This window comes from Ambystoma mexicanum, chromosome 5p (assembly GCF_040938575.1).
Source record: "Ambystoma mexicanum isolate Mex_15411 chromosome 5p, UKY_AmexF1_1, whole genome shotgun sequence".
Lineage (NCBI taxonomy): Eukaryota > Metazoa > Chordata > Amphibia > Caudata > Ambystomatidae > Ambystoma > Ambystoma mexicanum.
Window position 1 is genome coordinate 840,141,453 of NC_090930.1, and position 12,702 is coordinate 840,154,154.

General features: G+C 46.7%; 1 protein-coding gene across 5 annotated transcripts in view; it reads right to left on the reverse strand.

The window, feature by feature from the left end:
- ELMO1 (engulfment and cell motility 1) overlaps window positions 1-12,702 on the reverse strand; it is a 2,216,232-nt gene that overhangs the window by 419,807 nt on the left and 1,783,723 nt on the right. Inside the window, exon 1 of one of the 5 annotated variants that reach the window (XM_069613268.1) lies at window positions 3,396-3,727. The exons of the other annotated variants lie outside the window; for them this stretch is intronic. The gene's annotated coding sequence lies outside the window, so the exon portion shown is untranslated. Of the gene's footprint in view, window positions 1-3,395; window positions 3,728-12,702 lie in introns of those variants that run through there. 5 annotated transcript variants of the gene reach the window in all.

Here is a 12,702-nt window from a genome sequence, read left to right on the forward strand (position 1 = left end):
GGTGGTGAGTCCAGTTGAACACAAGGACCACAATGTGTCTAGTTCATTACAAGAAGTAAATCCAACAATAGGTTTTCTTAAGTATTTTTGGGAAACCCCCAGCCGGGCATTATGCACCACACTTAGGCCCATCCTCAGTGCTGTAAAACCATTTTTTTTGGCGACTGGCACGATATAAAAGCCAAGCAACATAACAAGTCACTCTTGGGAATTAAATCATTTGCTCTGGATGAAATGAGTGATGCCTAATCTTGCAATTTCAATGGAAAATAATTTCAGGGAGCATTCTGCCACTCGATAAACGGGCAGGAAGGGGGGCTAGATCATTCACAAAAGCCAGCATATCAACTTTGGTTTGGTTTATTCAAATTATCCAAAGTAATGAACCCTCAAGTTTTCAATTGTCAAAGGGGACACAGTAGAGAATTTTCACCCAAACACAGGCAGTTATTGCCTTTCATCTCTTCTGGTCTACTCATACCTGTGTTTGGTAAAAATGTACTTTGGAGTGGGGGGGGGCACCATGCTTGGCAATTGCCCCATTGAGCGGCCTTATATTTTGAAACCTTGATTTAGAATCAGGACAGAAGGTGAAAGGCTGTGTGGTGAGCTGTTGCCTCCAGAATCACTTTACTGCAGGTGGGTTGTGTCTCAGGGAGGACAGATGTTTGGCAGGAGGTAATAGTCTTCCCAATATGGAACTTTGCTAACTTCATGTGGGTTTTGGCAGCAGGATTCTAACCTGCAAGAGATTACCCATCGGCCATTGGCTAGCTTCACATGGTCTGGGGGAGAGGATCCCAATCTGGAGCGAGTGGGCAAGGGTTTCCACTAACAATCATTACCCGAGCGCATAGGGTGAGCCGTGACAGCCACTCATGCCTGCTCACAGGACGCTTGGACGTAATGGTTATCGAGAAGTAGTAGCGCGGATTCTATATACCGTTAACTGGCCCACCAACCTCTTCCACATTTACATTTATAGCTGGCCTTCCAACACCACTTCTGCCTAATAATTTCCTTGTTCGAAATGGAGTTCCACTGGTATCCATTAGGGAGGACGTGAACAATATTCAAAGCTTTAAATCACCTCGGGCTAGAAGAATTGTTAAGTGTTTGACTTCTAAATGTAACCTGCTTCTAGCCATTTATAACTGCACATTATAAAAGCTCTTTCTTAGACTGCAGCAAACACCCATTGTCCTTGTCCGCCCTCTGGAACCCCACCATCACGGACACAAGAAACATTCACTGCCAAGGGACATTCATTTTTAGCCAAACACAGCCCACAGAAAGTGCAGAATATACTCTGCACAGCATATGTGAATGGCTGCTGCTTATGAAGCGCTCCAGATCTTGAAGACCAAAGCGGTCATTGTTTGGGGGGCAGGAGACTCAGAGATTATGTGAAATGCCCCATCCATGCTGAAAACAGATGTTGTTTATGCATGGGCCGCATTTCATCAAGTGGGACGATTGCACTGATGCTGGGCCTTTCTGAGCCACATGTCCCATTTGAAGGGATTCCCCGAAAAACATCCCAGCCTTGCCCCAAGGCTGCTTTAGGGAATGCATATCTGCAGGAAATGCATAATTTTGTTTATTTTGAGCTAACCTGACATTTAGCAAAGAGGAGGTGTCACACACAGGAGGGAGGGGGGGAGAGAAAATGACATCCGACAGTTTCCAACAGCAAGACCTGTTTGGCAACATTTCGGCTTGGATGGCCTTGAAGAGTGCATTTTGTGGTTTTGTAGTGGGTCTCTGATGAAGCCTCGTTGCCTTCCCGCGCAGCTGTGCGAGTTCTACTAGGGTGCTCCTGCTGTGTGCGGGTTCCACTGGGATGATCCTGCTGTGTGCGGGTTCTATTGGGATGCTCCCGCTGTGTGCGAGTTCTACTGGGGTGCTCCTGCTTGGCCAACCCAGAGGAGAAGATTGGAAACTACTTTCCCAGCAAATGCTGAGGAAAGCGTAAGCACTTTGAGGAACACTATCTAAATTAAATTTTGCTGAGTTAGGTGCAGTACCACTAACATGCAAAATCCAGAACTCTTTGGTAGCATGCGAGCCATTCTGGGGGCGATACACCACTGCTTCCGAAAGCACAACGCAACAGCGAACACTTCAGCTCATTTCAACGACATGTAATGTTTAAATCACAGCTCAAAGGGAACACAACCCGAGGCCACGACTGCCTCATCGTTCGCATGGGATGAAGACGAGCTGCTCAAGCCGCCACGCCTTCACATTTTGCTCTGATGAATGGCAAGCAAACATACATTAATGTGGAATAATCCGTTGCAGCTTGGCACGCACAGCTGTGGATGGGGGCGGTGGGTTGTTTGTTGACCCATGGTAGGAGCGATGAACATTAAGGCACTAAAAACTAGGTATAGGGCATTATTGGCACAGGCGCTCAGATACAACATGAAGGCTCAGGACAGATTTAGTGGCATAAAAGCAGCTCTCTGCCATCTGCTAGTGTTCCCGTGCCGGTCCTCGGAGCTGCCATCTGCGACAGCGCCAACACAGTAGCGCATGTAAACTCAGCGAAGGGTGCCTACACCGCACAGTGTGACAACTCCTACACGAAGATGCTGGCCACAGACAGTACCACACAGCATGACAACTCCAATACAAAGCATGCTTACCCATCACACAGTATGGCAACTCCAACACAAAGCACGCGTACCCCCCACACAGTATGACAACTCCAATACAAAGCATGCGTACCCAACACACGGTATGGCAACTCCAATACAAAGCATGCGTAACCATCACACAGTATGGCAACTCCAATGCTAACGAGCGCCTGCGCCGCACGGCATGGCAAAGGCTACACAAAATTACTCCTACACCACACACATCTACACACAGTGTATGAACTCCAAAACGACGGTCCCTTAACCCTGTTAAAACAATGCTAACCCACACACAGCAGGAACACTCCTACACTATGCTTGCCGCACAGAGGATGGCAGTGCCCACACCAAGCAAGCGTAACACACCCAATGTGGAAGTTCCTATATGCGGGATGTTCCTTCCACCCCGCGCGGCATGGCAAGACATACCTTCCTAGATCCGGCGCTGCACATCTCGCCATCCTCCCTGCACACCTGCAAACGCTCAACACATGACAAACTTGTCCCCCAGAGTGGGGGGATCACTGGCCATGAGGGGTGTGCTCTGTCCACTATCAGTGCAAAGAATAACAATGCATGGTCGGCATTATCGGGACCGCTCGCGCGCATTGTCTTTCTGGACACATCGGGACCGCTCGCGCGCATTGTCTTTCTGGACACATCGGGACCGCTCGCGCGCATTGTCTTTCTGGACACAGCTACACACAATCGCTGCTCACTCGGGCGGAGCGCCACAGTGGGAGCGGTACTTACAGTGATGCCGCCGGTCCATTGTGTGCCCCTTCCAACGCTGCCTCGCGAAAGGACCGGGTACCGAGAACCACGTGCAGGACAGGCACTGGTCCTGGGCACAACAATGCTTCGAAGCCTATGTCTTCTACAGGACTGGCAGCAAAGACGCCACCTGCGCGCATCGAGCTGGCGTGCGCTTCAGCACCGAAGAACGGCGTGTGTAGCCGAGTTGGTGTTTATAGAGCCGAGACCCAGGTCCGTTCCGATTGGCAAGCACCTTGGACGCGGCAGCCAATCACGGCGGCCCCCCTGCCAGGGATGCGCCAGGCCAGTCCGCGAGCCTCCTCGGAGATCACAGTCCAGGAGGCGCGCGCTCCCTCCGCAAATTCATAAAGGGAGCTTCCCCAGCCGCCCCTCCTCTTTGTTCCAAGCGTCGCTATTGTCCGGAGGGAGCGGGAGTGTTCAGCACCGCATCCAGCTTCTACCTTGCTGGGTGTAGAGGAGAGAAGAGGAGTGTGTCTGGGCTCCATAATTACCGATTCCATCACCATAGAAACAGACGGGATGCAGCGCGCTGGATTTGTGCGGAGCATCTGCTGCCGTACCCGGCAGCGATCGCCTGGGCCTCCCATTCCCTCATCACTCCCATTTGATTTGATGAGAGCTCTGCCCCCATGTTAAATTCACGTTTCCATCTCGTTACCACTTTCCCCAAAACGATTCGCCTGAAATTGAAACTATAGTTAATTTCTTTTGTTCCCGTCAAATCTACCCTAGCCAATCAAAATACATATTGGATGGTGTAAATGAACAATTTACCTTCAATCAAATACCCTCAGCATACAAACGGCAGCAATCGCCACGCCTAATTTACAAACCGGCAAAGGTGTCTCGTACAGGCGAATTTGCTGTAAAAAGTCGGACCCTTTAAACCGGTTTTGGAGGCAATAACGTTGTGTAGGCGCCCCTGCACGGACTCAGTTCTTGTATCGGTATAAGCATGGTAAGCCCATGCCAGACAAATCTCTCTGGCTCCGTGGTTTCTTGCACTACAATGCATGCAAAACGATGTTTGAGCAACGTTTTCATTGTGCACACCTTCAGTCAGGAAGTTGGCTTGACCCCACCAACTTGCACTTTTGTGCACTGAATAAGGGCATTACAGTAGCGACCCACTTCAGCGTGTAGAATGGGAGCAAGTGGACAGGGCCAGCGGTCACCTCAAACCTTGCCCAAGGTGTGGGCCCAATTTCACCATCACCAGGTAGTGCCAGAGGTCTAGCAATTAGACACGCGTGCGCAGACGACGATGGGCAGCCCCAGTCAGTGCAGTTTTACAGAAAATGTGGTGCCCAGGTCAATCAACTAAAATGCACCCCCAGGGCTCACTTCAATATAAACCCTGCCCCCCCACACAACCACTTACCCAGTATTATGCCCAAGACTGGGGTGCCCCCCAGGCACAAACACAACAGTGGGTGCAGCTTCCACATCTACAGGCCCAAAGACTTGGGGGCTGGGGTAGCAGAAGTAATTGTGTAGGCAGACTCCCAACTCAGTCACCAGGCATGCCCCCATACATGACGAGTCCACTCTAAAGTCAGCCATGTAAAAAAAAGGCCAGACTGCAGAATGCGGCTTGCCGCCGGGTTGTATACTAATTGACCTTTTCACAATTGACCTTGGGAGAATTGACCTAATTTAGAAGGTCAATTAGGACATATATGCGGGGGAAACCCCCCGCAACCCTCCACCTAATCCAAAAAACCCTGCAACCTCCCACCCAATCCCCTTATATCATTTATAATCCAAAACCAACCCAATACGTATATAAAATAACTAAAATAATATGAAGGTCAATTGTAAAAGATCAATTTGGGTAATACCTGCCGCGCGGGCTTTCCTGCCATCATAGACCTGAGCTTCAAACGCTCTCTGATCTCAACCGCAGGCAGTTGCTCAGCAGTGTACAAAAGAGAACTTAGCCAGGGCACAGGAGGAATGTATGGCTCAACCAAAAGCCTTCGTTAACCCAAGCATCCAGCTTGTCACTCTATCCGAGGGTACGAAGGGAAAGGAGGACGTCTTAAAACTCGCTATGGCAGCGTGAACCACCAGGCTCTCAGGAGAGGCGTGAGAGGAAAGAAAAGCCGGGTCCGAGGGTGGCAGCATATGCGTCTGATCCCAGTGCACTGTTGGGACTGAAGCAATCTTAGTCCACAACTCAAGCACCAGGGCCTCCACTTTCCGAATTGAGTGGTAGTAGGGGTTCTCTTTGTGGACCTTCATCAAAAGAATGTCCATCAATTCAAATTGGATCTTTGGTCTGACAACTCCAAGGTTTCCACCACCTTTGCCATCAGTCATTAGAACGAAGCCTGAGGCTTTCCTGGAATTGGTGCATGCGGAATGTCTTGCTCCAGGACGTAGCCAGTCCACTTGCCTCCTGCAAATCCAGAGGCATGGTCCATCAAAACACCATCTACTCCATAAAACTCCTCAGGGGAAAACTCTGACGTACCTAGTGCATAAGGGTTTCAGCTCAACGCGGATGGGATCACCCTCCTCAACAAAGATGTCCTCCATCCTTGACATTAATGCTTCCCTAGGAAGCAGAGCATATTTATGAGCATTATCTGTGCCCCAGGTGCCATGGAAGATGGAGCAAGTGCCGAGGACTGATGTCAGGCGACAGACTGGTGTGGCATAATGGTAGGTCCTCGCCCAGAGGTGCCAAAGCGGAGCCTGGAAGCTTACAGGCATCATCATTAGCAGGGTCCCTGTTGGCTTGTCCAAGTGCAGTGGACCAAGATGGCTCTGCAAAGCTGTTGGTGCCGGGACTTGGTAAAGATAACCAACATTTTAAGCTGAAAGGGCCCCCCCCATTCTCCCAGAGTGGAGGAATTGATAGGGAAGGGTACCCGTGGTGCCGTTACCTTAGAGGAGTCCCTGGGGCGGTGGCATCTCTGCTTGGATGAAGAAGAAGAATCTTGTTTCAAGGAGCTGCAGGGGGAAAGGAACCTCTTCCAATGTTTTTTCTTCCTCTTATCCTTGCAGATTGGGGAACGTTCTTCTGTATGATGTTCCAAACTCAGCAAACTTGAACGGGTCCATTTGACACCTTTTTACTTGTGGAAAAAGGTAAAAAAAAAGCTTTGCTGAACAAAAACAACAAAATATATACAAAATTGGCATTGCACAAGAGTAAAGTGCACATAAAAAGGAATTAAGGTCACAGGGCACAACGGCTCAATATATAGTGGCCAGGTATCATGTCTGATGCGGCGTACATAAAGGTCTAGAGCCGAGCCGACGCAGAGCCGCGCTGAGTACCTTGGTGGTGGAAAGGTTTCTGACGAGGAGCTCTGCTGGGAGATACCATAGACAAGGAATCCGTGGGAGGAAGGAAGTCATTAGAATGCTGTTTTAGTGCAAGTTACTACAGGTGTTAGGTACACCTAAGTGTGGTCATGAACGTCACCTCAAATTGATATTCACAAAGTAATCTGATGCAACTACTGTCAGAAAATCTCTTCAAGGTGGACCAGATTTACAAACAAAGTTCAACTAACATCCAGAATTGTTGGCCTGACATTTGAGTAACTGAATACATTCCTCCACGTCAAACAGGAACATAAATTACAATTTTCAATAAAACTAATTTTCCACCACATTTCCCTTTTATTTCCACACATCCCATGTGTAACATACACTTTCATTCATTTTCACCGCTTACATTCAACACTTGCACGTGGAACGCTCAGGTCTATTTTAAATATGTTCACAAAGGTTTCTAAGGACAACTTTGAAGTTTTGAGAGCGTGTGCTCGTCCCAGTACAAAGACCACTTTGACGTACTGACAACTCTATAACATACCCCTGCCAATACCCACTTCTTGGAGTCAGACAGTTGTAAAGTCGAACCTCATTTTGTGTTTCACAAATGCCCTTTTGTGAAGTCAGAGTAACGTACTCATGAGTACGTCGCCTCTTTCCCCCCAATAAGTCAAACGTATTACTGGAAAAAGCTTTGTGAACTGGACCCAGAGTATTTAAAACTTTTCTACTGTTAATTGACAAATTGCATTGATGGTCCACTGGGGGCGTTAATTGACATACTGCACAAAGTCTCCCCTGAACATAGGATTAATTATTCTTTCAGGCATATAGGCCCCTCGGATCTATATGACCAATGTCCCTAGATTAGCAATAGGTGCTTACGAGGATATGGAAGTATGTACACTTGTTCAGGGAAACCAGGATGTGCCTATTGGTTATTGGGAAGGACTTTAAAACATGTGTTTGGGCCTCACTTCCGAATTCCTGCACTGATTATACTGAGATATACTTGAGCTGTTGGAAATTGGTGGAGGGCATCCTAAGTAACGACCTGCGTGTAATTCCTCCAAGGGCTGGAAAGAATTTGGTACGATCCAGCAATATTTTGAACTTAACTTTGAACAAAATGGCCCAACGCTTTGGAACTCAAATTATATAAGCTTACTTTCGAATGTAGGGATAGCCAGGGCAAGAAAAGCCCAAGTAGATGGAAATGGTGCGAGTTTGTTCACTGACTTGGAGCAGGTAGATTGACTGGAGTGGTTAGAGACTGAAGAATCCGCTAGCACTCCCATAAAAACCTTATCATGGAACATAACCGGCTTAAAACTAGTAATTACAGATCAGGCATGGTGTGACTTTGTTGTCAAACAGCATCAGGTTTTAATTTTTCAGGAAAAGTGGACCTTGGACCCTATCGATTTTCAAGGCTACTCTAACTTCATGGTCTCTACCACTAAAGGCTCTACAAGAAGGCCAGTGGGAGGCCTACAGGTTTGGTGTGATGCTAAATTGGACTGGGAGGTGGTTTCCATTGAAACTGGCTCCTCAGATCTCCAATTGCTGGCCGTGTCTACAAAAGGGGTGATCGGATCCTGCTTTTTAATTTATACAACAGACCAAGTGTGAGTACAGGTTTGGCGGTTTTAATGAGCATGCAGGAACTGAGTAACTTCAATATCTCATTGATTTCACAAAGCCAGTATACCCTGGTGGCAGTGGACATGAACCTGCAGCTAGAACCACTGGTAGCTACGGAAGGCCTCTGGGATGACCAGGACATGGCTTGGTCTATCCCACCATTGTTGACTACTTCTAAAAGAACTCAAAGTGGCGGTGGATTTCGCGTGTATCATCGCAAATTTAAATCTTAGAGCCTGCAACAGGAGATTGGCAGGTGATCAACCAGCACAAAGAACATTCAGAGGTCTGAAGGGGTCTTCTTGTATCGATGATATCTTTATTACTGGCAGTAGCTGGTTTAGAACCAGGGATTTAGCTGTAGTTGATAGGAAAGAAAGCAACCATAATCCCCTCTGCTTCAAATGAAGCATTTGGATTGGTGGGCCTAGTGGGGGAAAGGGTCCAAGGAATAACCAGATTATTGTTATTGATGGTCACTCCAGAAAAACTGTTAAGTGGGCGAATTGGACTGACAGGGAATTAAAAGCTGAGGCATATGCAGCAATTGTGGAGAATGTGGGCAATCTCTCTAATCCCAATTTCCCAGTTAGTGCCTTAATCTCAGAATTTGAGATCTTGGGCTCGAATTCGATACCATTTTTGTACATCTCAAACGACAAAATAAAAAGCAGGATGCTGGTGTTATAGCCCTGGTACGATGAGGAGTTTTCTATGGCAAATAGGGACATAGTTTGCTGTGCTAGAATGGATAGTTCCCTGGATAAGAGTCTATTACGACTCCTAAATGCTTAATATAAACGGTTATTAAAAAATAAAAAGGGGCATACGCAAAAACCTCATGGGATGCATTATATTCTGCTCTGAATGAGAGAGATACAACACGATTCTGGAAACTGGTCAGTCCGAAAGTGTTGGATGGCGAGCAGACCCAGCAATGTCATATCCCGGGAGTTGTATGGAGGAGACATTTATCCAATTTATATGCTTCCCCGGAAGGCACGTTTATGTTGGCTAAAATTAATGGCCTGATCCTGCTTATCCCCGTGGAGATATTGTCTACCTCTAGGGAAGAGGTGGAAGAGGTCTTGGTATCCTAAAAATTGGGAAAAGCCGCTGATCCTGACTGGGTACCCCAGGATTTTTACAGGGATGTACTCGCTACATGGGCTCTGATTTTGACCAGAGCCTTTAGCGCTGCTATATACTCAAAGGAAGTCGCTAGAACATGAAGGAAGGCAACACTAGTCCCTGTGTATAAAAAAGAGGAACAGAGCACTCTGAAAACTATCACCCAATTTCACTGCTAGATTGTTTTGGGAAGACATTCGGGAAAATTCTTCAAGTTAAATTACAAAATTGGGTGGATGAGGCTGGGATTATTAGCAATGCCCAGGCTGGGTTTCGCATTGGTACGGGGGACCACTGCTTTTTACTATTTCTACTAATACAGAAAAACACCAGACTGCTCAAAATAAAATGATATGCCATCTTCTTAGATCTTAAAACTGCTTTTGATTCAGTCCCAAGAGAAGCCTTGTGGCATGTTTTGGAGAGGAGGAAAGCTCCGACCGCATTAGTTGATGAAATTAAATTACTACACATGAAGACAAAGGCTTCGGTCCATTATGGGCTAGGAGGGGAACAATCTGAATTCTTTGCACCTCAGAAGGGGGTTCCCCAAGGATGCGTTCTTGTACCACTCCACTTTTGGATATTTATTCAGGAAATAGCGGATGCACTGAAGGTGGGTGCTACGGACGCGCCTAGAATTGCGTCTAAGAGGTGGCCAGCACTCTCCTTCACAGATAACGCAGTAATTCTCGCCACATCATCAAAAGGGTTGAAAACATCCCTTGACATCCTTGACAGCTGGGCTTGAATTGAATGCCAATAAAACAAAAGTCATGGTGTTCAAAACTCTGTTTGCCAAGTCTTGCTGAGTGAAAATAGAGGGTAGGGGCTCAAAGTTGGAGCAAGCAACGTTTTTGATGACTTGGAGATTAGGTTCAACGAAACGGGCTGGTCGGACCATCTCCTTAAAGCTAAAATCAGCCTAAGTAAATATGGTGGGGGTATCCATTCTTTCTTTACGAGTCATGGTAGCGGGGCAATCTCGCCGGCATTGGAATTATTTGAAAAACAACCCTTACCAGTGACTCTTTACGGTTCTGAGATTTGGGGCTACTCTAATATAACATTGTTATTTCAATGCAGAACATCTTTTAAAAGAACCTATTGGTTCTACTGAAAAATGTCCTGACTTCATTGGTCCTTCAGGTATGGCCTATAACTCACCAGATTGTCCTTAAACCAGCATTATATAGGGTAAGATTATGGTCCTCCCCGAGTTTAGCTCTCTACAGAGATGCCCTGAGGAACATTTTACAATTGGAAGGTGCTAAGAGGTGTGGCTGGATAGCTTTTTGGGATAATCCGCTTGAGTGCCAGATAAAATCAAAAGTTGAACTTAAAGTAACTGCAAAGAGTAAATCCTTGGAAAAGTTAGAGGCATTAAGGTACTCAATGAGGAACGGCCCTGACGTTTTACCTTGAAACTGTGGGATGTTTCAAACCCACGCATCCAAGCCCTACAACATCATTGTGCATTACTGGCAGCGGAAACATCATAATGGCCGCCGGAAAGCATGCTGCTTGCCAGAAATCATCCAAAAATGCACAGTGAAAACCTGACTGATAGGCCACCATCTTCTTTTGCCTCGGTCAGTGTTAATACAGGAGACCATTGCCAGACCTTATACTTTGGCTGCACACAGAGCAAAACCAGTGCAAAGGAATATGGTGCTGTTCGAAATCCGTTTGAATTGATGTCAAAAATTGCTAAAATCATGGGCACAAAACCACCAAACAAAAAATCCAACTTCTGGTTGGGTGTTCTGCATTACTCTACTGCAGAATCCACATCAATACAATGTTAGCAAGGATCATATGCTATCAAGTAAAATCCCCTTTTTGAAATGTATTAATTCAAGACAGCTGCCAAAAATGGGTGCAGTACCGGAGCCCGCCACTGACCAGCACTGGTGATCTAAACTCTGACAGGAGACATGGATTTCAGAAGCTAAACAGTATCCTGAGCAAAGTCCCGGTCAAGTCCCGCTTACCCGCAGCTTCTTGCCGATCTCTCAGGATCCTCGCTGAATTACTTGGACGATTATTTGGAAGATTTACACTACAACGCCCAGAAGGCTTTGCTTACCTTTTGTGTGGGCGGTGCTATAAAGCCTGCCGAGCGCGCGCACCGCGCGCGCGCACCGGAGCAAAGTCCCGGTCAAGTCCCGCTTACCCGCAGCTTCTTGCCGATCTCTCAGGATCCTCGCTGAATTACTTGGACGATTATTTGGAAGATTTACACTACAACGCCCAGAAGGTGAAAAGAATCGTTGAACTTACCACTCACCATTTTTCAACATATATATTGGACATTAACTAATGCACCTTTCCTTTTTTTAGGCTTTGCTTACCTTTTGTGTGGGCGGTGCTATAAAGCCTGCCGAGCGCGCGCACCGCGCGCGCGCACCGGAGCAAAGTCCCGGTCAAGTCCCGCTTACCCGCTTTGCCGCGCTTGTTGCAGCGTGCAGCGATAATATCTAAGGTGATTTGTTGGGACAAGACATTCAGTCATTTACCTATCCATCTTTTACTTATTATTATTTGTCTATACATTTTTTTTTATTTTGTACTGAATTGTTCAACATGAAACGCAGCATTGTTTCCTTAAAAACAGGCATGCCCCCAGTTTTAACCTCACACTTTTCAAATGATGACATTTCTGCTGAAAAAGTGACAGCTACAAAATCCAAAAAACCACGATTGAGTTCCACCCCTCGTGTGAGCAATGTCACTGGAAAATCCAAACCAAAAACGGACATACTGGCAAGTATGGATATCCGTCCATTTTGTTGTGACTCGTCTATCCCAACTTCCTCACTACATTCTAAATACAACAATGGTCCTCCTTTATTCAGTCCTGTGCTAGCACCCCCTATAGATCACAAAATCGCCTTAGTTGAGCCTGGTATAAAGGTAGTAGCAAAAGAAGGCACAACTCCAAGGGTGACAGTCGCTGACACTGGTGTAACTGATTCTGTGGTCTTTGCTGAAGAAAACGTGTCTCTCACAGATAGCGTTCTATTAAAGAATGTCTTGACAGGCACTACTGCTCAGCCTATAAAAATGTCTGATTCGAAGTCTTTGCTTCTAGATGAAGCTCACAAGTTAAAAACAGGTCCCAGCCCAAACCCTCTCTCAAATATTGAAACTGTGCCCATCATTGATTTGGACTATAATGCAACGGCCTTCTCTTCATACACTCGCTCTGAAAACT